The sequence below is a fragment of the Camarhynchus parvulus genome, chromosome 2 (genome assembly GCF_901933205.1).
Source record: "Camarhynchus parvulus chromosome 2, STF_HiC, whole genome shotgun sequence".
Taxonomy (NCBI): Eukaryota; Metazoa; Chordata; class Aves; order Passeriformes; family Thraupidae; genus Camarhynchus; species Camarhynchus parvulus.
The window spans coordinates 87998418-88020546 of record NC_044572.1 but is presented as its reverse complement, the minus strand read 5'-3'; positions in this window follow the sequence as shown (position 1 = coordinate 88020546).

Below are 22129 nucleotides of genomic sequence, written 5' to 3'. Positions count from 1 at the left end.
GATTTATGATGATAGTACTGAAAAGTTCAAGTTAGGTGTTGAACACTTGCTACCTCTACTACCTTCCTCTTTCACTCCTATATTTTCAGCAATGTCATGCTGCTTGGTATAGATCTCTCCCTTCCAACACACTCTACAATCATTTCTGTTTTATCCAACTGGTGTCTAACATAAAACATATACACTATCAAAGGAAAAGCTAGCAAATTCCAGGACTTCCTGCTTCCAGCCAGATGTCCTAACTGCCAGGGTATCAAATTTCTTCCTGCCATTCAGCTTAACCTTCTGGAAGACAATGTCCCAGCACCAATGGGAGTGGATGACTGTGCTCTACAGACATATGGGATGAAGGTCGGGGCACACTGCTGGCATGCAGAGGAGTTATAGTTACACTAGGAGATCATTTCTATCCTAGTCTGGTGCAAAAAGTAGTGGGGTTTTTGTCCCCTGGGACCATGCTTGCACTTTGGTGCTTTGGTGATTCACTGTTTTTTGAAGGTACTCAGATCAACATAGGACCAATACATCCAAATAACATCCAGGTGGTCAGTGATACAAGGCAGCTTCCATGTTTGCAGGACCAGAGCAGGGCCCATCACTCACCTAGTCCCTGGAGCTGTCTCCTCATCAAGCTTGTGTCTGCATAGCAGAGTTTGGATTCCCAAAAGTGTTAATTCTGCTGGGGCCAGGTTCTGAGAACATGCCCTTCCTTCACCGTGTGGCTTCCCTACTTAAGACATTCAGCTGGCCCATCAAGCTCTTTGCTTGAGCCTCCCTCTCTTCTGGCTTTCCCTTGAATGACTTTCAGCAGCCCAGGTGAAGAAGCAATAAGGGCTTCTGCCAAGCCATGCAGCAGCAGTTTCTTTCTTGCAGGACAGCTCAATGACTGGTGATGAAATAAGCTCCTTCCACTTCCTAAAACCTTTCATCTCCATATCTCATGACTCTGAGATGAGCACCACACCCACAGGTCTCTGTGCTGTGTGACAGGGGAGCACACCTGTTTGAGACAGAATAGAGAGAAGGAAAGTGGAGTGATGGAGTCAATGATGTAGCCCACTAGCTGTAGGGTCACATCTGGGGAAGAGGAGAGAGCTTCCATTCCTTGCTCCAGAGTTTATACATGCCATTCATGCAAGGTAGATGCAGATTAGACAGCTGATTCAGTTGTTGTAGCACAAATTAGAACCCGGTACTCGCTTTTATACATGAATGCCACATCATTCCTTTTCAGAGTCGTATGTCTCCTGGCTCAGTTAAGTCCCCGAAAAAGTCATAGAATTACAGAACAGCCCTGGTTGGAAGGGACCTTCAAAGCTCATCTAGTCCAACCTTTCAGAGGAAAGGGAGCACAGAGGAGGTTTATCTAGCACCTGACCAACTTCATCTTGAAAACCTCCAACCATGGGGACTCAACCAAACGCCTCTGCTGAAGGCAGGTCACTTTAACAGGAACCAGTTGACAACACGGGGCTGATAGCATGAGTGGGAGAACTAAATTCATGGAAGATGGAGAAGGGCAAGTGAGGGCCCCCCTGAGCTTCTGGATGGAAGGGAATGCAGCAGTATCTCCACTACCAGGCATACTCCCAAAGAAAGGACTTGCCTAGCTTGAAGGACAGTATCTGCTTTACTTTCTTGCTTTCAGTTCTTAAATTTTGTTTATTTATAAGAGCAGAATCCCACTTGCCCTTGCACTAGAGCATTTTTCAGGAGGAGAAGCTTTCATGCAGTGGGATGTGGTGGAGAGAAGAGGGGTAGGACTGACACAGGAGCCAGCACAGCAGAGGTTGGTGAAGGAAGCAGGATGCCAGCTAGGCATGTCCCAGAGACTGCCCTTTCTAGGGTGTGGAAGGGCCTGCTTGAAATTTTCTGCACTTCAGAAAGCTACCACATTGACTGAAACAAGGACTGGAGACAGAGATTGCTGCTGCAAAGACACACTGGAAATTCTTCCTCATCCTTGTATTTCTGTTCAGCTGAAACAACAGAGTAGAGAGGAGGTCCCCTGTCACCCTGTTTTTTTAAGATTTTCTAAGCCTTCTGATGTTGACATTCTTGTAGTGAACTTTCTCACACACTTTCTGTAAATAACACATTGTTTTGCATTTCTTTATGGAGGAGGAGAAAGTTGATGGACTGTTGGTTTGACCAGTGTCATTGGAGAGGTGTCACTGTCACCCTCGAATCCACTGTTACTCTTGGAAAACTATAAATGTTGGAGTCAGAAAATAAACTTCCCTTTTTTCCTTCACCTTGAAAATGGTGGTGTGCTTGTGTTCTTTTGTGTCCTATAGTGACAGTCCCCCTTCAGATGGTGTTTTAATTTAATTTCCCTCCTTGTGTAAAAAATCTATAATGCCTTGAATCATTGAGGCATTGTAACATTTCCTGGCAATATTCTAATACTTATTAGAATTAGAATTATCTATTACATAGACTTCTGGCAAGTACCTGAGTATTTAGACCTTAACAGGATTTGGGATCATTAGACTTTGCATTGGGAAGCATGGAACCCATCTTCATTTGTGATGATTTGAGAAGCAAGATCTATTAATTTTCTGCTGTGTTTCTTTTCCCATTTCTATGCTGGTGATTTACATGATGGATTTATTAATCTAAAAATGCATTTAAAACCAGCTTATAGTAAAGTAAATTGTACAACATTTCTGAGAGTGTGTTTAGTTTCAGATCTGTGATTTTTTTTATCTTCTGAAACTCATTCACATTTATTGGCCCACATTTTCAAGTCCATTTCTGACTGATGCAACTACAAATTTCCAAAAGCAGGATAACCATCAATTGATTCTGACAGTTCATTTCCTGATTCAATCCTGACTGTAATCATACTGATTTGATGCATCACTTGTTGGCAGGAACATGATTCAGTATTCAATCATAATGCAGTGTTTTGATGAAAAGTTCTCCACACATATATAAAATATAATCGTAGTACAATGTATTTAACTGCCCATTGCTGTTGCAAGCATATGTTGTCCTAGGATTTCTCCCAGGAATACTGCCTAGACATACTGAATGATAATAACTGCCACTAAATCAGGACAGAGTTAACATCACTGTCACTTAATGTGGATTAATTTTACTAGTGCTAATGCATGTAAAAAATAATTAACCAGAAGTTCAATATGTAGAAAACTTATGTTTTAGCCTTCACAACAGATCAGTTAAATAAAGATAAATTCTGTAAAGTTCACTCATTTTTCAATAGACCTTGGTGAAGAGTAAAGGATTTCTGAGGTTTACTTTACAAGGAGAGCCCATGAGCATCAGTCAGAAATTTTTTGTTCATCTTGGAAATGAAAACATTCATGAGGTTTCAAAACATTCTTCACCTGCATAGACAAATTCCTTGTCTTTTATTTTCACTATCTGTGAATATTTATTTGCAAGAGACCCTATGAGAAACAAGTAAAAAGCTGTACTCTGGGATGTTGGTTACAAAGATGCAGAGTAGCTGAGAGTGTGAAAATAGGAAATACTATTTACACAGTTCTGTTTCTGAAAAATAGTCTGTACAATAACAATATCTTCAACAATGCAGTGTCAAAGTTTATACAGCCCATGCTGAACATTTTTTTATTCTCTGGTTTTGAGGGTCTTAAATTACAGTAACATTTTCTCCAGCATAAAGAGCAAACAGACTAGATATATGTATGAAGCTAGCTTATGTCTCCTCAGTGTTGATATTGCATGTAGAAATCTTTGCCAATTAATCTTTTCTTTGGCAGTGTATGGGGCTGCATTTTCAGCTGGAGCATGCTACCCACTTTGCCTCAGTGTAAGATCAAGCCCTGAATATTTTATTTAGGAAAAAAATTATGAAGAGAATCATGTTAATAAATGTTGAAGAGACTAGAGGAAGATGTATCAAGGGTTGAAAAAGCAGAGCTAATGAGGTTTGACAGGTTAACTTTCCTGGAATTTGCCTAGGGTATCCCCTCAAGAAGTAGATGATTTCAAAATCAACATCCTTGAATGAGCTTTTGCATAAGCTTTACCTTTCTGCTGCTAAGTGTTACAGGGGGAAAAAAGTTAAGTGTCTGTAAAAGCAAATAAAGAGAAATTTTAAGGGAAGATAAAGAGATCCAACAGCATGATCCCAGGGGAGATGTGAAAGGAGAGCACAAATGAATCTTTCTGTAGGCAAATGGAAGAGAAATTTTGTCTGGTTTAACTAGCAGTGGGTATAGCTGGTACTCATAAGAATAGCATGGTGCCAGCTTGTCTATAGCTATCAGTACATATATACTGCAGCCAGTACGAATGTGACAGCCAGAGAGTGCCCTGTGGTAGAAAGAAACCTAAGCCAGCTGCAAACTAGTTAGCTTAGTAGCAGCAGGCATCTATTGTGACAGAACAGTCATGGATAGAGTCTGCAAAACCAACATTGCAGAAAGGGAAAATTACCCTGAAATCTAAAATAACCATAGAAATTAAAGCTTAATAGAAATTTAAATGGAAATTGTGCCTGCTGTTAAGGAGAACTGAACAATTCAAGGCAGCTGTTGGTCTCAAGATTCTGTGGACCCTAATAGCCTAGAAATGTTTTGGTGCTGGCCACCAGCTGTCAGCAGATGGATCTGGCTGAGAACTCCTACGTGAGAAATACATGAAGATATTTGCAGAGATATTGGGCTGGCAGAAGTTGAACAGCTTTCACATATACTTGTTCTGTATCAGTTAACTTGCAGTAGGCAAGTTAACCAGCTGTGTCCCATCTCTCAATCATTTGCATCCATTGTAGGGAGTTAATATGCAGAATACTGTTAAAATAATTCATCAACCTGAAATCAAAAGCTCAACACAGTCTCAGAAATAATAATATATACTTCAGTTTCATATAAATTGCACTTAGCTGCATTGAAAACTTCATAATCACCTAATTTAAAGCACAGCAACATAGGGAGAAAATCTTTCTAGACAGCTATTTAGACTGGTTTTTTCTGACATTAGCAGAGATGGAAACTGATGGAATGGATCTAAATGCCTCCTTCCAAGCCACTGACTCTAATGAACATCCCAAATCCACTGCCAACTAAGCACCTTCCTGTTATAATATTGAATTACATTTCAGTCATTTTTTATAAAAGATGAGAAATTTAATTGAGGCATTTTATCACTACAGTACACTATCAAAAGAAGTTATTAAAACCATAGTGCAGTCTGCTCCAGTAGAAGATTTTGAAAAATTAGAAATTTTGGAGCATCTAAAATCTGGAGAGCCCTTGAGAGCAAGTCCTCCTCCAGCACAGTATCTGCTGCTCCTAAGAGCAGCCTGGGATTGCCACTTGGGAATGCTGCTGTAGCATTAGATTTGCAAATATAAGGGGGGTTAGCAAAAGGGAAGTTTAAATGCTTTCCAAGCTGCTTTTGTGTATGATATGATTTAAAATCTTTGTCACAAGTTCAGTTTAAGAGTGGCAGCATCATTCTGAATCTACCCAGTTTTTTTAGAAAGGATTCAGCAGTAATTTTCAAGTTCTATATTTGCCCACCCAGCTTGCTGGCAACATCAGATAATTTTTTTTAAATCCTGTCACGACATTTATAGAACGTTTTTTCCCCCTTTGCTTCAGGAAACAGTCACAGAAGTAACAATTAAAGTGCATTGATTGATAAAAACTGTTTTGTGGCAAGTCAATTACAGGCCCAAACAAGTATATCTATTCCAGTCACCTTCAGATCAGCACTCAGGCTAAATCACCCAGGTAGTCACTTCAGGGGTATACACTGTGTGCAAACTGTTATCTGACTGGCAAAGACTGCTGTGCTGTGAACCCTGAAGCCCCTTTAAAAATGAGCCCTTAAAAAATCCCCACACCTGTGTTCATGGCCTGCAGTAAGACTAAAGCACAAATTAAATGCTCCTTCAAATAGAATGGCTTTTCAGCAAGCTGTATTGGTAAATCCTTTAGGGTCTGGGAAGACACAATGCTAACAGCCCTTCCATTGCTCTTGATGAGAAATAATGGAGGAAGGCATTATTTGACAACAAGTAGTCACTCTCTCCTGAAGAAAAAAAGAATGGCAGAGGAAGAAATGTAGGGGGAAAGATTTCCTGGCTGTCCAGCTTCTGTATAGCTGCTCCAAACCAAATTGTGCTGAAATCCTTTATGTTTTTGGGAGTTTTCTTGCAAGTTGGAAGGCTGGATTTGAGGGTCTGTGCAGCTTCTATTTTGTTTTGGGGTTCTGCTCTGAGGAACAATTTGCAGTCAATTTATCAAGCACATTATGCAACACAAAGGCCGGGATATTCTAGCTAATCTGCCACATAATTAGTGTCTTACTAACTATCACATGGTGGTTTTCTATCCCAAACATCACTTTCAGGCCCACTTATTTTGGCCCCAAATCCATAAGGCTGTCAGTAGCTGGGGTGGAACAAGCCAGTATTTGGGCTGTGACACTGACAGTGTAATGTATGCATTGCAATGACAGGGGGAAAAGGCTTATCTGGGATATTTTCCTGCACCAGGAAGATGTAACTGGATGTATATGTAAAGCTGGGCACACACATGTATTTCCCAAAAAATATATGTATTAGCAACATTATGCGTAAAGATAAAAAAAATATCTCTAGCAGTCACATAAAACTTTGCTGCCTATGTTCCAAAACATTGTCTGTGTGGGACAAATTATTTTTCAACTCTTTTTGTCCAGTGATTGTGTGTCATTTGAAATGAAAAAAAAACCAAACCATTATATTTCTTAGGAATGTATCTATGAAAAGTATCTAAATAAAGATTTGTACAAAAAGTAATTCTAGGAAACCTAAAACGTCTGGTTTGAATACTCCTGTGAAAGTTAATATTCCTAAAGTTAATAAAGTTAATATTCCATACGAATATTCCTATGAAAGTTATTATTTGTACCATTTTTTTCTGGCATCATTTTGTAAAGTTCTAGTGAGTGATCTGAATTGTTGTGTTGACAATATTATAAAAAGTGCATTAGAAATCTACAGCCTGTTTTTTCTTTACTTTCTGGGACTTAAAACTAAAATATAAAATGAACATTTTTGTCTTTAAAAAATTAAAACTTTAATTGCTATACATAAACATAATTCCTAAATTTAAAAAGTCAAATGAGCTACATTTAGTTCTTAGTTTATACATCTTTCAGCATATGAAGATTGTTGAATCAGTAGCATCCTTTAGCCACCATCTCCAAGATAGCTGCTCTTAAAATAAAAAAGAAAAAAAAACTAGTCTTTTTAGCCATAATGCATTTCTATTCTCCACTGGCATCGGTCAAACAGACAAAACTAGTCCTTCAACAGTCCCGCGGTTTAACACAGATACGTGTCTTGACAGCTCCTCTTTCTGCATCGGGTTGGGAGCAGTGAAATTATCATCCCCATTTCTCAAAGCAAGAGCTCCACCATTTGTTGGCCGGCAGCAGTGCATCCTCCCACATGCTTCCAAGGGCGAGCCAAGGAGAGGGAGGCCGAGGTTTGCCGAGCAGGGTGACATTTCAGAAGCGATGCACATCCTCGTTTGCTAGCCTTGCCTTTGCAATAAACAGAGAGCTGTAGAATTCCTGCTCCCAAGACGCTCTCGCTGCAGGACAGTCTCATTTTTCACTGTGCTGAGGAATGGGGGTAGAAAAGTCTGACGAAGAGGAGAAGGGCACTGAGATTTTTGCATGGCTAAGCAGCACATGGTTCAAGAAAGATTCAACACCATCCTTGCCTGGTACCAAGTGAGTGGAACCACGTTGTCAGACGGAGAGGCTGCTGGCACCGCCGTGCCTGAGGTACCATGGGGCATACATAGACCAGTGCCAATGGAAATTTCCCAAATTTATGGCACTTTGAAGTTTCCTGTTTTCAGCTAGGGTAGATTTAATTTCTTCTCAGTAGCTGTTACAGAGCTATTTTGGGGGTTTGGAATGAGAATGGGGTTGATAACACACTGATGTTTTGGTTTTTTGCTAAGTCATGTTTGTCCTATGTCAAGGACTTTTTTCCTGGTCTAATGCCAGTGAGGAGGTAAATAAATAAAAATAAAAAAACCAACCCTAACTGTGAGGGAGCATAGCTGGGACAGATGACCTGAACTGACCCAATTTACTTTATTTTCAATTATGAAACTGTTCTTATCTTAACATACAAGTTTTATTTCCATTTTCCTCCCCATGTCACTGGGGTGGGCAGAGGGGGAAGAAAGGGTGGGTTAAGCCAGTGTCTGTGTGGTGTTTTGTCTCCAGTTGGGTTTAAAACCATGACAGTTCTTTTTGGCATCCAGTGTGGGGCCTGAAGGGTTGAGATAAGGACAGAGTGTGTTAACCAGAGTGTGTTAAAGGAAAATTGTTATAAACAATCACTCTATTGGTTTAACAGCTGCTACTTACAATTTGGACTTATTTGCTCTCATACTCAGCATTTTTTCTTTATTATTCCAGTTATACCTTATTTGCATTAAATGTTCTCTGTGATGTATTTTGTAGGATGGGCTTATGACATGCCAGTGTCTCTGTTTGGGACACCAGTCTGGATCATGTATTCAGCAGTGCAGGCACCTTTGTGCTTTGGGAGTCATCTACTCAAAACAATTAATAATCACACCTTTGGTTTTTTCTCCTCAGAAGAACAGCCTACAGGGGAGACAACTTCCTATTTTTTTTCTTCTCCTTTTTTACTTCCTTGTTCTCCAGGCTGATTACTGTAGTCAAGAAGTTTAAAGATTTTCAATATCTTTTGGCTACCCTTGAAACCAAACATGTTCTTGAAACCAGAACAAGTGTCTATATAGAGCAAAAATTAAAAGCCAGCAGATGTTTCTGGTTTTTTTTTTTCTTTACAAGTCCATTCAGACTTTAATAATATGTCCAGATTACAGAAACTGAAATCTATGAGGTTTTAAGTAGAAATTAGCGTAAATATGGTGTTGCACTGTTTCCAAGGAAGAGTGAGCTCAGGATAGGATCATAGAATGGCTTGAGTTGGGAAGAACTTCAAAGATCATCTAGTTCCAGCTCTCCTGCCATGAGCTTGGACACCTTTCACTAGACCAGTTTGCTCCAAGTCCCACACACCCTGGCCTTGCATGCTTTTAGGGTTGGGGCATCCACAGGTCCTCCAGACAACCTGTTCCAGTGGCTTACCACCCACACAGTAAACAGGATCATATAATACAAAAAGAGTCTCCCTGGGGTAATAAATGTGACTGAAAAATAACATGCAAATGCCAGGTTAGGCTTTGAGCAGTTTTCCAAAGTCTTGACAATTATTATAATTACCAAACTACAGATTTTGTAAATGAAATTGTTGGTTTTGAGACATAAGGAAGAATTTCATTCCAGAATAGAGGACCCAAAGTGCACTTTCTGCCTTTCTACAATGTTTCCAGGCCTTGTGCATCTGTATTTCAGGACCCTACTTTTATAACTTTGTACTTTCATGGAAGAGCAGGAGTTGCTGCAATAATCTCCTCTGACAGCTCCAGCACCAGGCACCGTCACTGCAGTCACTCAGAAATCCAGAAATTTGACCAACCTGATGTTTTCCAGGCCTGAGCAACTCAACAGGAGTCGCAGGTTTTCATTTCCTCAGTAGCTTTTCCTTTTGTACATAAAACATACCCCTATCCATCTTATACACTGTAGGTGTGCATACAGCTCTGTCCATATTACTGTGTAAGGATGGATATCATAATCTACTTATAGATCATGCCTTACCTTAGGTATTGCATGTTATATGTAACAGGGGATGTTATACGAGTCAATCTTCAAATAAAGATCCCAAGCAACTTGAGCCATGTTTATTTATAAAGCCCTGAGTTTATTTACAGGGATAAGGGGCTGCCTGAGCCCAGCAGCACTGGTGGCTGCTGCCCCCAGGCTCCAGCTGCCTGTGGTGTCACTGAGATCATAGTGCCAAAGGAATCCCCACTCTGGCCAGGATTGTGTCCTTTTCCAGGTGACAGTCTTCCTTGAGACATGAATAAATATTTAATGTATTCATTCTTCTTATGACATAATTGAAAGCATATCTGAAGCCACATGAATGACAGATTCAAAAAGAGTATTTTCAAATTCAGAATAAAGCCCAAAAACTTATGCTGCTTTTGGAAATCTGCTCCTCCTCCAGTGAGAAGCTGAAGAAACTCCCAAGAATTGCACAAGCTTTTCAAAGAAAATTAATGAGAAAACTCCTACTGAACTATCTGCTCTATAATTTAAAAAATGAGAAATGCTTTCTTTGGGCATTGAGTTATGAAACAAAATTAAAATATCCACATAATCACAAAAGATTGTAATACATTACTAATTCAGAAACTTTAATAATACTCTATAAAGGAGACAAGTGTGATTAGCTTAAGAGTGCTTACAGGTTTCTAAATTTTTAAAATAATAGTAATTCCTGTGATAAGAATGGAAAAAACTCTTCACATTTTACAGGGCGTGCCAAGACTTCCTGGAATCCTGGAAAGGTTTCTAGATGGCATCAGCTTTTAAATCTCTGTGTGGACACCTAAATTGTTTTACCATTCTGGAGCAGGAAATACATAGCAATATCATCTCAGACTTCTCATTTGGACCTTCAAGGACAGTACTCTGCATTTTTTATACATGGTGAGGATTCAGAATTGTTCTCACAAGACTGGCAGGTTACTTAAACTTGCATAATATAATATCAGAACAATGCATCTATTATCATAACTTACTAATAAATAAATACAAATATTTCTGGAGTCAAATTTTGTTATGCTTTTTGTTCTCTTGGGAGAAGGAGAAGGGTGGAATGTCACACTGTGTGACAAATGAAAATGACCTGAGCCCTTGTGCTTTTATGATCTGTCAATATCTTTCTGGTAATAAGATGCCCATAACTGAACACAGCATTGCAAGAGCATGTTTTGCATCCTAAAACCACATAAAGAAAGATTATTAGCTTCCTGCTCCAATCCAGGATGATAGGGTGCCTGGTGGATGCAACCCAAAACCACATTGACCTTTCTTTCACAGGCACACTATATTGGAAGCTCATGTCTAATTTGTTACTTAATATCCCTTGGGATTTTTAAAATTGGACTGGAAAAAGTATAAGGAAAACTATGTCTCGCTTCAGCAAATTGATGGAATTTTTGTTTCAGAAAATAGTTTCCATTCTGGTCTCTCTTATCTTTTACTGTTGTTTCAAAGCAACAATTTTACAAATATAAATTACACTGAATAACTAATTATTCTGTTCCAGTGGATTACGTTATATGACCCAAATCATGATTGCTTTGGTAATATGAGGGGAGCCTTAGAATCAAAGTTACAAGTCCAGTGCATGGAGCAACCAGGAGCTGGCTGAAGGCTTGCAATAAATACAGAGGTAAGATGTAAGCAGTGAGTAAACAATATTTCAGTAATCACAATTTCTATTAAGTATGTAGGTTTTTTAATGACAAATTAATTAAGAAGACAAGATAATTAAAGAGACTCTATTTTTTATAAATTTAACCAGCTGAAAGCTTTTATTCAGATGAGTGTTCATCTCTATTAACTCTTCTTGCTGAACACTGAGTGTTCAAGGACACAAGACGGTCTCCTTGTTTAAAGTTAGGGGAGCCTGGTGCCCTAACTTTGTATCCCTGAAGGCAGTGTGTAATGCAGCTGGAATGCTAATGGGTGACATGTTGCAGGAAAAAGGAAGCAGGTTATCATATTTGGGACATTGACAACTCAAAGTGTTGGCTGATACTAAACAACAATAGTCACTTGACTAATATGATAGCATTAGAAAAGCCAAGTCCTGACCTGTAACTATATGTCATGTTCAGAAAGTGGATTAAGTTCAAGATGAAATGTCCTGAATAAAAAAAGAAAATCTCCCAAACAACAAGATTCAGGGTAGGCATTATAAATATGGAATTATGAACCAATCTTATCTCTGCAGTTACAAACACAGCTCTGCTGTGTCAGTCCATCTCCCTTCTTACTGGTGTCATTTTCCATACCTTCCTCTCAGGAAACAGAAAATAAAAGACACAGTTCTATAAAGTACATAAAACTGCCAGGTGTTGGTTTCAAGCATTTGTGTATAGACAAAGTAGGAGAGCAGAAGCAGAGGCAAGCCCCTGTGAGCAGCACCCGGCATGGCAGGAGTGTGGTGGGACACAGACGGGGCAGCACAGAGCAGCTGGGAGAGCTCAGTGCCCATCATCTCAGAGCTGCCACCTCCTCCGGGGAGCAATTCCCCACTGAAGGGACTAAAGAAAGCTTCCTGCCTGTGGGAAGAAAACAGCTGCAGTGACCCATCTGCACCTTGTTGTACCTGGGGATTTACAGCTCCATGACCATCTTCTGAACATATCACCGATGCACAAGAGTCTCCTAGACACACCTTAGATTGCAATTAGCTTTTTAATATTGATCATCCATAAAGAAACTGCACAAGCATTAGAACATAAAAGAATATTTATTTTAACAGAACAAAATTCCAGTTTGGGAGTTTTCTAGTATGATCTTTTTCTTTTCTTTTTTTTTTTTTTTGTGAGATAATTGATTGTACCGTAGAGTCAGACTAGTGTCACTCTGTGTATGTGTGTGTTCCCTTTTACTTGGTTTCATTTTACTCTTTTAACTACATAATAAATATAAGGAAAGGAGCAGGACACAGATAATATGAACAAAGTTCCATCAGGAACCTGTGATTTCAAGGTCTGTGCTAGTCTCACATTGCCTTAAGCTTTCATGTTTGAACAGTTAAGAACAAGAGTATTTGATCACGCACTTCAGAAGAGCATTTTGAGGCTAAATCCATTGCATCCCCTAATATTTTTGAGAAGTCTAAAAATATACATACAGAAGTTATAATTGCTCTAGGCTAATGTACTTTATATGTATAATTAGGATACAATAATTCCTTTTTCATGATACTGTAGTCCAGATTTTTAGTTGTTCTACAACAAAAGGTTTTACTTCATCATGGAACATTCACACAGCTTTTATGCTACCTATGCTAGCATTGTTCCAGACTTCAATCACACTAGCACCTGCTTCACGTCTGTCTCACAGAGCTGAAATGCATAGCAGCAATGACTACTTTGTACAATGATTAATTATCATTAGACCTCAGCAGTCATTAATGGGAAAATAGTCAAACATATACTGTTTTCCCAGTAAAGTGAAAGAAAAATCACTGCTAAGTCTGATACTAGATAACGTAGTCATATGCTTAAAAAAGAAAATCAACAATGACAAAACTGTGGTGACAGCTTGGCAGTATGATAGGTGATACTGAGGACCAGCCAGTTGCACAGTAATCCAGATTGCTTGGCAGGATCATAAAACTCAGCACTGGCAAGTTTTTCAAATTGCCTTCTAGCATGTTCCCCACTCCCAAACCAAGATTAGGGATGCCTGTGTCAAATTCATAGAATTTTGCATAGTTTGAATCTAAATACCTCCCAAGAGGGAGATTTACTGGCACACTGGGAGACTCTCTTCCACAGTTTCACCATCCTTAGGGCACAGATTCTTCTTCTGGTGTCTCAGCTGAGTCTACTGATGGACAATTGGAATGGTGGTTCCCCTGCAGTGCTCCATGTGCCTGCTATCTTCCCTGTAGCCATCTTTATCTTATTTAACGGCTTCTAGCCAAGTTTAATGCTGCATTCTTTACTTCAGGCTACCCCTCTTTGTTCAGATTTCCTTCGCTGTGCCTGCCTTCATTGTCCTCTACTCCTCACTCCATCTTCCATGCCCACAGATATATTCTTTATCCCATACTCTAGGTCACTTGTAAAAATACTGAGCAGCTGTAGACACAAAGTGGATCCTATCTGTTTTGACAGTGCTATCAGTTGTAAAAAATCTTTGAGCATACTCTTCCAAAGAATTTCCAAACTGCATTTTGTCCAGAATGTGTTTCCCTATCTCAGCTGTCATTGCATGACATGAGGCAGCAACCAACGCCACCAACTGCTGCTCATCTGTGCAAGGGATTTCTCATCTTGCTGAAGAAATTCAGCAAATTGCCACAAATTATTTCTGACAAATCTACACTGTTTGTAACTCATTTTATTGCTTTAATAGTGGAATTCACAGGTATTGGCACCAAGGCTTTTTTTTCTGTAATTCATTGCCCTGGGACAGGGAGAGGCTGTGGGGAGCTGGAGTCTGGCCTGGGCACTGATCAGGCTGGGAGAGCTGCAGGGGGCTGAGCAGGGCTGGCTATCTCTCATGTCCCTGACAGTTTCCTTACTTTGTTTGACATCAGGGAAAATCTTATCATTGGCCACATCGGTGTCTTCTCCAAGGTAAGCAACAGGACAAGACAAAAGGAACTCAAATTACATCAGGGGAGGTTTAGATTGCATATTAGGAAAATTTCTTCACTGAAAGACTTGTCAAGCACTGAAGCAGGCTGCCCAGGGAAGTGGTTAAATCACCATGACTGGAAATGCCCAAAAAGCATTTGGATGAGGCACATTTTAAGTGAATTCATAATGCAGCAAGTCACTCCAGAGCAGCTAAGTATGGTAGTGAGTAATTGTTTTTTTGGTAACTGCAGCAAACAGCCTTATGCCTAATAAATCTAGGAGAACAGAAAAAGTCACAGTGCTCAGTTACAGCAAGAGATTAGCCCTCACTCCAGAGGCACCACATCCTGCCCAGTCGCCCAGATCCAGCCCTGCTCCCCAGCTCAGTCACGCTGGGCTCTGTCATTTGGTCATGATTTATTTATCCAGAGTGTTAAGTTGTCCTGGCATTTCCACAAGAACTTGTAATGGATATGTAGCTGGCAGAGGGCATGTGTACACAGCACAGCACAGAGCATTGTCAGAGATACCCATCTGGCTGGGAGGGAGCCAGCACACCTATGTGGAACAGCAGAGCTCTCTGCAAAAATACAAACCTGAAATCCCCAGCCACATTCAAGCACAGAAGCGAATTAGCTCAGCTCAGCACTGCACATGCACAGTTTACATCTCCCAGCCAAGCAGGATCAGGGCCAGCAAAGAGATCTGTGTGTTGATCTCTGCTGTGCAAGGCTGGCATTCCCCACAGAGGTGGCTGTGCTGCCTTCTCCTCCTGGTGGCAAAACCAGCTCTTCCCTCAGCATCTTCTGTACAGCAAATGCAGGAATACCATCTGCTCTTTCCTCCCCTTGTTCTTACTGAGCACTGGCTACACCCAAGATGACCTTTGTCAGAAAATACTTATCATCCTATTTATGTCTTGAATTGTTGACATATCTTGTCAAACAATGGATTTACGTCCTGCCTAGTTGATGTATGAAGTCCAAACCTGATTTATAAGTCACACCTCTTTGCTACTGCATTCATTTAAGGGTCACTGAGCTGATCTATGGCTTGAGATTTTGAATGATAAATCACAATTGCATTCTGCATTTCCTGTAACTGATTTTTAATCCAGCACTTTTCACTTCCATTATAATCTTTGCTCTGCTAACTTGCCTGTACAAATAGTGAAAAGATGCCCTGTTTAACAAGATAGAGCTCCAGGGAATACTTTGCAATGCTCAGGCACCTTTAGCACCACCAGGCTCATCAGGCCAGGGAAAACTATTCTAGTCTCTGTATAACCACATCACACACAATCCCATGAACCATTCTGCAGCCTAACTCAAACCAACACCTTTGAGGCTGGTGTGGTCTGAACCACAGTTTTTATAGGTCTCTATTTGTGTCTGACAATGCAAACAGCCAGCATCCACTCATAAGGGCCCAATACACCTACTCTCAGATTTGGGATTATACAACAAAAAGGCTGTGAAACCATGAGTATGGGCTGGCAGGGTAGATTGCGCTGAGTGCTGAGAGTCCAGCAAAGCAGGTCTCACAGGGGAAGGCCACCAAGCCCAGCTGGGCACAGGGAAAGAATATTAACAGAATCCCAAAAAGATGGCAAGGTGCTAAATGCAGGAGTTTTCCACAAGAAGGGGGTCAGACAACTAATACTGCCTATACAACGCATCCAAACATTAAAAGTGTGAGTTACCATCTGCATATTTTGGCTGATCCTTCTGTCTATGAGCATCTCATGCTCTTAACAGAGATGGAATAGGTAGTAAAGTTAAAGAGAAAATAGAAAAAGGAGTCAGCCAACTCAGGTGCAGTTATCTTCCCTAAATTTTCTATTTAAAACAGACATAGAGTTCAGCATGTTACTGGAGGTGACAGCCTCTCATTGTTTTTGATAGTACAGTATCTCTTGTGAATTAGGATAGGAAACCCAGACATATATTTGTATATGATTATTTGTATATTATTGCTATATATAATAACAGAGATTTCTTCTGCTGTTGTACCATGAGTCTCTATACTGGTCAGGCATGTTCTTTCAGGAAAAAGAGCTTGTGTCACTAATTTGTGGCTTTGTCAACTATAATTCAGAAAAATATGGTAGATTTTAACACCTGCAGATTACAAAATCTGGTTCAACTACAACAACTTGTTCATTGAAAAGGAAACCTCTCTCTCTGGTTCCAGTAACAACTGGGTGTTTCTTCATACAAAGCAATAAAAATGTAAACACAGATGAGAACTGCCAAAGTCCTACGGGTAGGTGCCTACGCCCTGTTCCCTTGCTCCCTCTGTACTTGGCACATCACACGGCCCACAGCTATCCTCTTCTTACAGCAGGTGTTGTGACTCAGTCCTGGGGATTGACCCAGAATAGTAAGCCAAGTCACAAAAAAGTCTTTAAAGAAGAATATATATTCATCTCTTTCTTTGGATCCTACGACTAAACCAGATGTAGGGGTGCTGACCAAAAAAAAGAAGGGTCAAAGGCTTCTGTTCCAAAAAGCAAAATGACTGCTGAAAGAACATTATTGTCACCACTTACATTGTGACTGACATTTCCATTCCTGCTGGGCGTTTCTGTGAATGCTTAATTAATGTGTTGAGTGTCATAAGTTCAGAAATGAGACAGGTTGCGTGTGACACACAATAGCATTCTATATGTCTCTGTGATGCACATAAAAAAAATAAGAAGGCTGTTTTAAGAGCACTGCAGGACCAAAGGAAAAGCTGCAGAAGTTACTCCAGGGCCATACTGAGGCTTTTCAGCAGAAACCAACCAATGCATTTGAAGGTGGAGAGAGGAATCAAGGGACTTCAATACACATAAAGCCTGTGTGTGTGGCATGTTTGCATGAGGGAGTCCTCACCTAAGGCAAACATCTGTTTAACATCTTTATGGATTATTTGGACAGGGCAATTGAGTAAGTTCACAGATGAAACAAAGCTGGGTGGGAGTGTTGAAGTGTTGAAGGTAGAAGGTCTCCACAGATATATCCTAACAAACTATGGATGGGCTGAGGAAAATGGCATGAGATTCAAAAAAGTAAAATGCCAGGTCCTGCACTTTGCTCACAACAATGCCTGGCATCACTACAGGCTGCAGGAGGAACAGCTTGAGAACTGCTCAGCAGAAAGGGACTTGGGGGTGCTGGTTAACAGCCAGCTGGATATGAGCCAGATGGGAAGCCAAGAAGGCCAATGGCATCTTGGCCTGTAACAAGAATAGTGGGGCCAGCAAGACTAGGGGAGAGATTTTGCCCCTGTACTCAGCACTGATGAGGCCACACCTGGAGTACCATGTCCAGTTTTGGCCCCTCACTTCAAAAAGGATCCTGAGGTGCTGAGGTGCTAAACTGCATTCAGAGAAGGGCAGTTGAGAGGTTGAAGGGTCTGGAAAACATGTCTTATGAAGGAACTGAGCTGAGGGATCTAGGATTAGTCTGGAGAAAAGGAGGATCAGGGGGGATCTCATTGCCCTCTCTAACTACCTGCAAGGAGGTTGTAGTGAGGTGGAGGCCAGGCTCTTGTGCCATGTCTCAAGAGGAAGGATGAGAGAAAATGGCATTAAGTTGCACCAGCGGAGGTTCAGATTAGATATTAAAAAAACTTTCATGGACAGAGTGGTTAGGCATTGGAGTAGGTTGCCCAGGAAGGTAGTGGAATCACTGTCTTGGGAAGTATCCAAAAGGCACCTGGATGTGGCATTTGGGGATATAATTTATGGTGCTGCTATGCTGGCAGCTGGACTAGACGATCTTGAAGATCTCTTCCAACCCTGATGTTTCCGTGATTCTGTAATTGCCGAGGACGGGATTTCCAAACTAGAGGAAGAAGATAAAAAGCAGAAGCAGCACAGAGTTGGGCAAGTCCCTCGATTGCAGCAAACACAATATTTTATAGTTCTGTTTCTGCAACAATGTTTGGGAATTTTTCTGGTAGGTATTGACAAAAGGCTGAATGGTTTGAATGGGAAAAGTATTTTAAAGAAATCTTCCTCTCATTCACTTCTCAGCTACCATTTCAGATTTCTTTTATTTAGGTGCAGATGGCAGTACTTGTAGGCGAGGAATGGTACTGACATCAGATTAAGGGTTGTGAGAGGCTTGTAACTTACTGAAGCAGATGTCTAAAGTCTTTTAAGAGTAGTTATTCTGTCAGAATAAAAGTATTCTTTAATAATCACATTAATAAATGTTATTATCTACTCTCTATTTATACAATCACAGTTTGAGAAGTTCCAAGTAGAACTAAAGGAGTTGTTGTTCCCTGGGAAACATACATTTGCACGGATCTAAGATTTTTTTAAAGAAACCATTATCCAACATGCTGTTTAGTTACAAATAGTGCTGAGAAGGTGCTTGTGATTGAATAAATCCAGCTGCAAACAGGTTGCAAAACAACTTTTTCTTCTTTGGGCAGCTACCTGTAAGGACTTTTTTTAGGTGACACCTGACACAGAGGGAAAAAAAATAGTTTTAAGGTAATTTCCTCTGTCTCTAAAAATTCATCAGACAAAAAGTAGGAAACAGATGTTTAAAAACCAATAAATTGCAGCCATTAATATTTTCAAAACCAATAATTTAAAATTACTCTTTGCATCTATTCAGGGCTACTTGCAGCTGCTATGACCTACAGGCAGGTTAGCTCTTCTCACAGATTTGTGACAACCAGCAGAGGGAAAATGGATTATCTCTATGCTTTGACACAATTTTTTTCTGCTATATAGACATGCCTCAGAAATAAAACTGCTTGTGATGCTCTGCTGAAGATATTTAACTCTCAATGTCCAGAGACAATGACTGCTTGCATTAATAAATGTTACTGCATAGAATTTTAGGTGTTAGTTGCTAGAGCAGTGTGACGGTGTTCACAGGGGTTTTCAGGTGAGGGAAGAGATGAGAATGTTGACTCCATGTTTGGAAGGCTTGATTTATTATTTTATGATATACATTACATTAAAACTATACTAAAAAGAACAGAAGGAAAATTTCATCTCAGAAGGCTAGCTAAGCTAAGAATAGAATGGAAAAAAATGATAACAAAGGCAGCTGCCTCAGACTCTCTGTCCGAGTCAGCTGTGCTGTGATTGGCCATTAATTACAAACAAGCAGATGAGACCAATCACAGATGGACCTGTTGCATTCCACAGCAGCAGATAACCATTGTTTACATTTTGTTCCTGAAGCCTCTCAGCTTCTCAGGAAGAAAAAATCCCAAGAAAAGGATTTTCATAAAAAGATGTCTGCGACAGAGCAGAGAAATGGGCACACTTTGTAACACTCAGTTCATTTCCTTGGCAAACCAAGGTTAGTGTTCTTGTTTGGAGATACTTCATCCTCTTATGTGAATCCAGCAGGGAGCAAACTGTTGGTAGTTATACTCACACCAGTCTCCAGGCTTGCTTTTGAGTTTGCTTGCCTGCCAAAGCTGGAAGATCTCGGTTAAAATATTTTTTCTTCACTGCTGGCTGACAAGATTACAGCAGCCCTTCCTATCTACTGCTGTAGAGTGAGGTGATAATTAAAGAAACTGAAGCACTAATATTTGCCATAGAAGTTGCATCATTAGCCACAATGACACTTGTACTTCCTGAGAAGGCACCTGAACCTCTGAAAGTTAGGAAACAGTGCAGACAGTGCTGCCAGACTGAGACTTTCTATTTTCAATGTAAGAAATGGGCAAGCACTTAGCTTTCCTTGTTCCATGTGCAAATCCTTTTCTCTGCAGGCCCCAAGCTGTTTTCATTCACCTGTCCTACCCAGATGGGCAGTGTTGCTTTGCAGTTTCACCCAGTGCAGTCTGTGGTTGTTTGCCATGCTCAGTACTGATGGTGGGACTGAATCAACCAAAGCCTTGAGGTACAACTGCTCCACATAACTCTGAAGGGAGCAAACCAGAAGATACCATCTGCCTCCAGCTTTTAAAGCAGGATTTATTACAACTCAGCATATTAGTGCAGAGTAACTTGTCAGGTAGAGAAATCTTATTAAGTCAATGACGTAAATTCACAAATATTTAAACAGGTCTCTTGTTCCCTGAAGCATTGAAGGGAAGATCCCTCTCTCCACCCTGCTTCCTGCCTCACCCTGCCCCTCTGTCCACCTGCTCTACCCTTGGGGCAGAAGCCATCTCCCCTCCTTGTTTAACAGAACCACCATGGGAAGCACAGGCTGCCCCAAACTGCCCCATACAGCAGCAGCACAAGCCAAACAATGAATGCTCTGATAAGAAATGTGGTCCTCATCTCTCAGTGACACCTCACTGTTAGCTGACATTTTTATAAATAAGACCTGTCTTCTCTGGAACATAAATATTCCCAAGGCTGGATTCAAAGCAACATTTCCAACCTTGAACCTCCTCCTCCTCCAGCAGTCCTATGAGTTCACCAGGGTCTTGCTTCAGCAAAATTAATCTGCCTCAGTGAAAGTCTAAGGTGCCAGCAGCAGGACAAGAAACCTTGAGGGCAGAGCCTGCACAGGCTATGCCAAACTCCTGAAGAAGCGCATCTCCATGGGACTGCTCAGTGCCATACACATTTTTTTCCAATCAGATCAAAATGTTGCCTGGTTTTGTACTAAGCATAGCATCAGAATGCTTTTCTAACTTTTCAGTAGACAACTAAAGGACATGTTCAGCGCACTAAATTCTTTCATATATCAGATGGCTTATCTGCAGGTATCTCCTGTTCAGCTTCCATTTCTTGCTCAGTGCCAGACTTAGATAAACCTTTCCACTCATCATTGTTGCTGTTAAAAGGTTAAGTCTTTAGCTCATATCAGCCTGCTGACTGCTTGCCATCTGACTTAACGTGGCCACTGACATGGGGGCTTTAAATCCACAATTTGTCTGCAGCCTGTAAACCATGGTTAAGCTGACATATTGGTCTTCCAACAACCAAGAATTCATTAGGAGGAAATTCCACTGTTATTTAGTATGTGTGCATATCTGCAATGACAAGTGCTTCTTTAACAAGTAACAAATAACCCACTTTTTTTAATGTACAAATCAGAGGGGTTGTGACAGAGACTCTGTACCAAAGAATAAGGCAATAGTGATAAGTCATCCCAGAGACAAATAAACCATATTTGCTATATGTGAGCATGTGCAACCTCTCCTGAATGACTTCCACATCCTGTACAGTACAGGTCAGAGTGCAAGAGAGCTGAAAAGTAACAGTAACTTTACAATAACTGTAAATTGGGCATTTTCCAACCTCTGCACAGCAAGCCAGAACTATACTTCTAATCACTTTGGCATGTGAATTTATTGATTTACCCTGAAAACCTGCATTTCCCTGGGGAATGCAAGCTAGGAAAAATTCTTTTTGTACCACTTCATATCTCTGCCAAGTCTGAGTTCAATTTGGTAAGACAAAAAGAAAGCACCAAAGTTCATCAGCAGTGTAGAAGTTCTCATCATGTGTCTGTGCTCCATCTGCATGAGTTTGTGGTCTCACAACTGCAAGAATTTAGGCAATGCTTGGGCATTTGTTCTGTGTTGGGAGACTGACTGAGTAGGTGTGTGCGTTTATGTGTGGTGGCCACCTGGCTGACCATCCAGGTCTGTCTGGGAAGGGAGGGACTTTTTAATAATCTTTCTGATTAGCAAAAACCTGAGGGATGATGTATCTGTGTGGAAGTGTCCTTGCAATGATTCAGGGTTTTCATGGTACAGGAAGCTACATCAAAGCCTTCTTCATTCCTGGGTGGGCATGAGTGGGCACGACTGGGGAGAAATGGCCTTCTGCAAGAGTGGACAAAGTGTTGACAAGGAGGCATTGCCTCACTCCATGTTTGGCAGCAGATGGGCCAACATGGCTGGGTAGAGATGGGGGTGCTACTCCT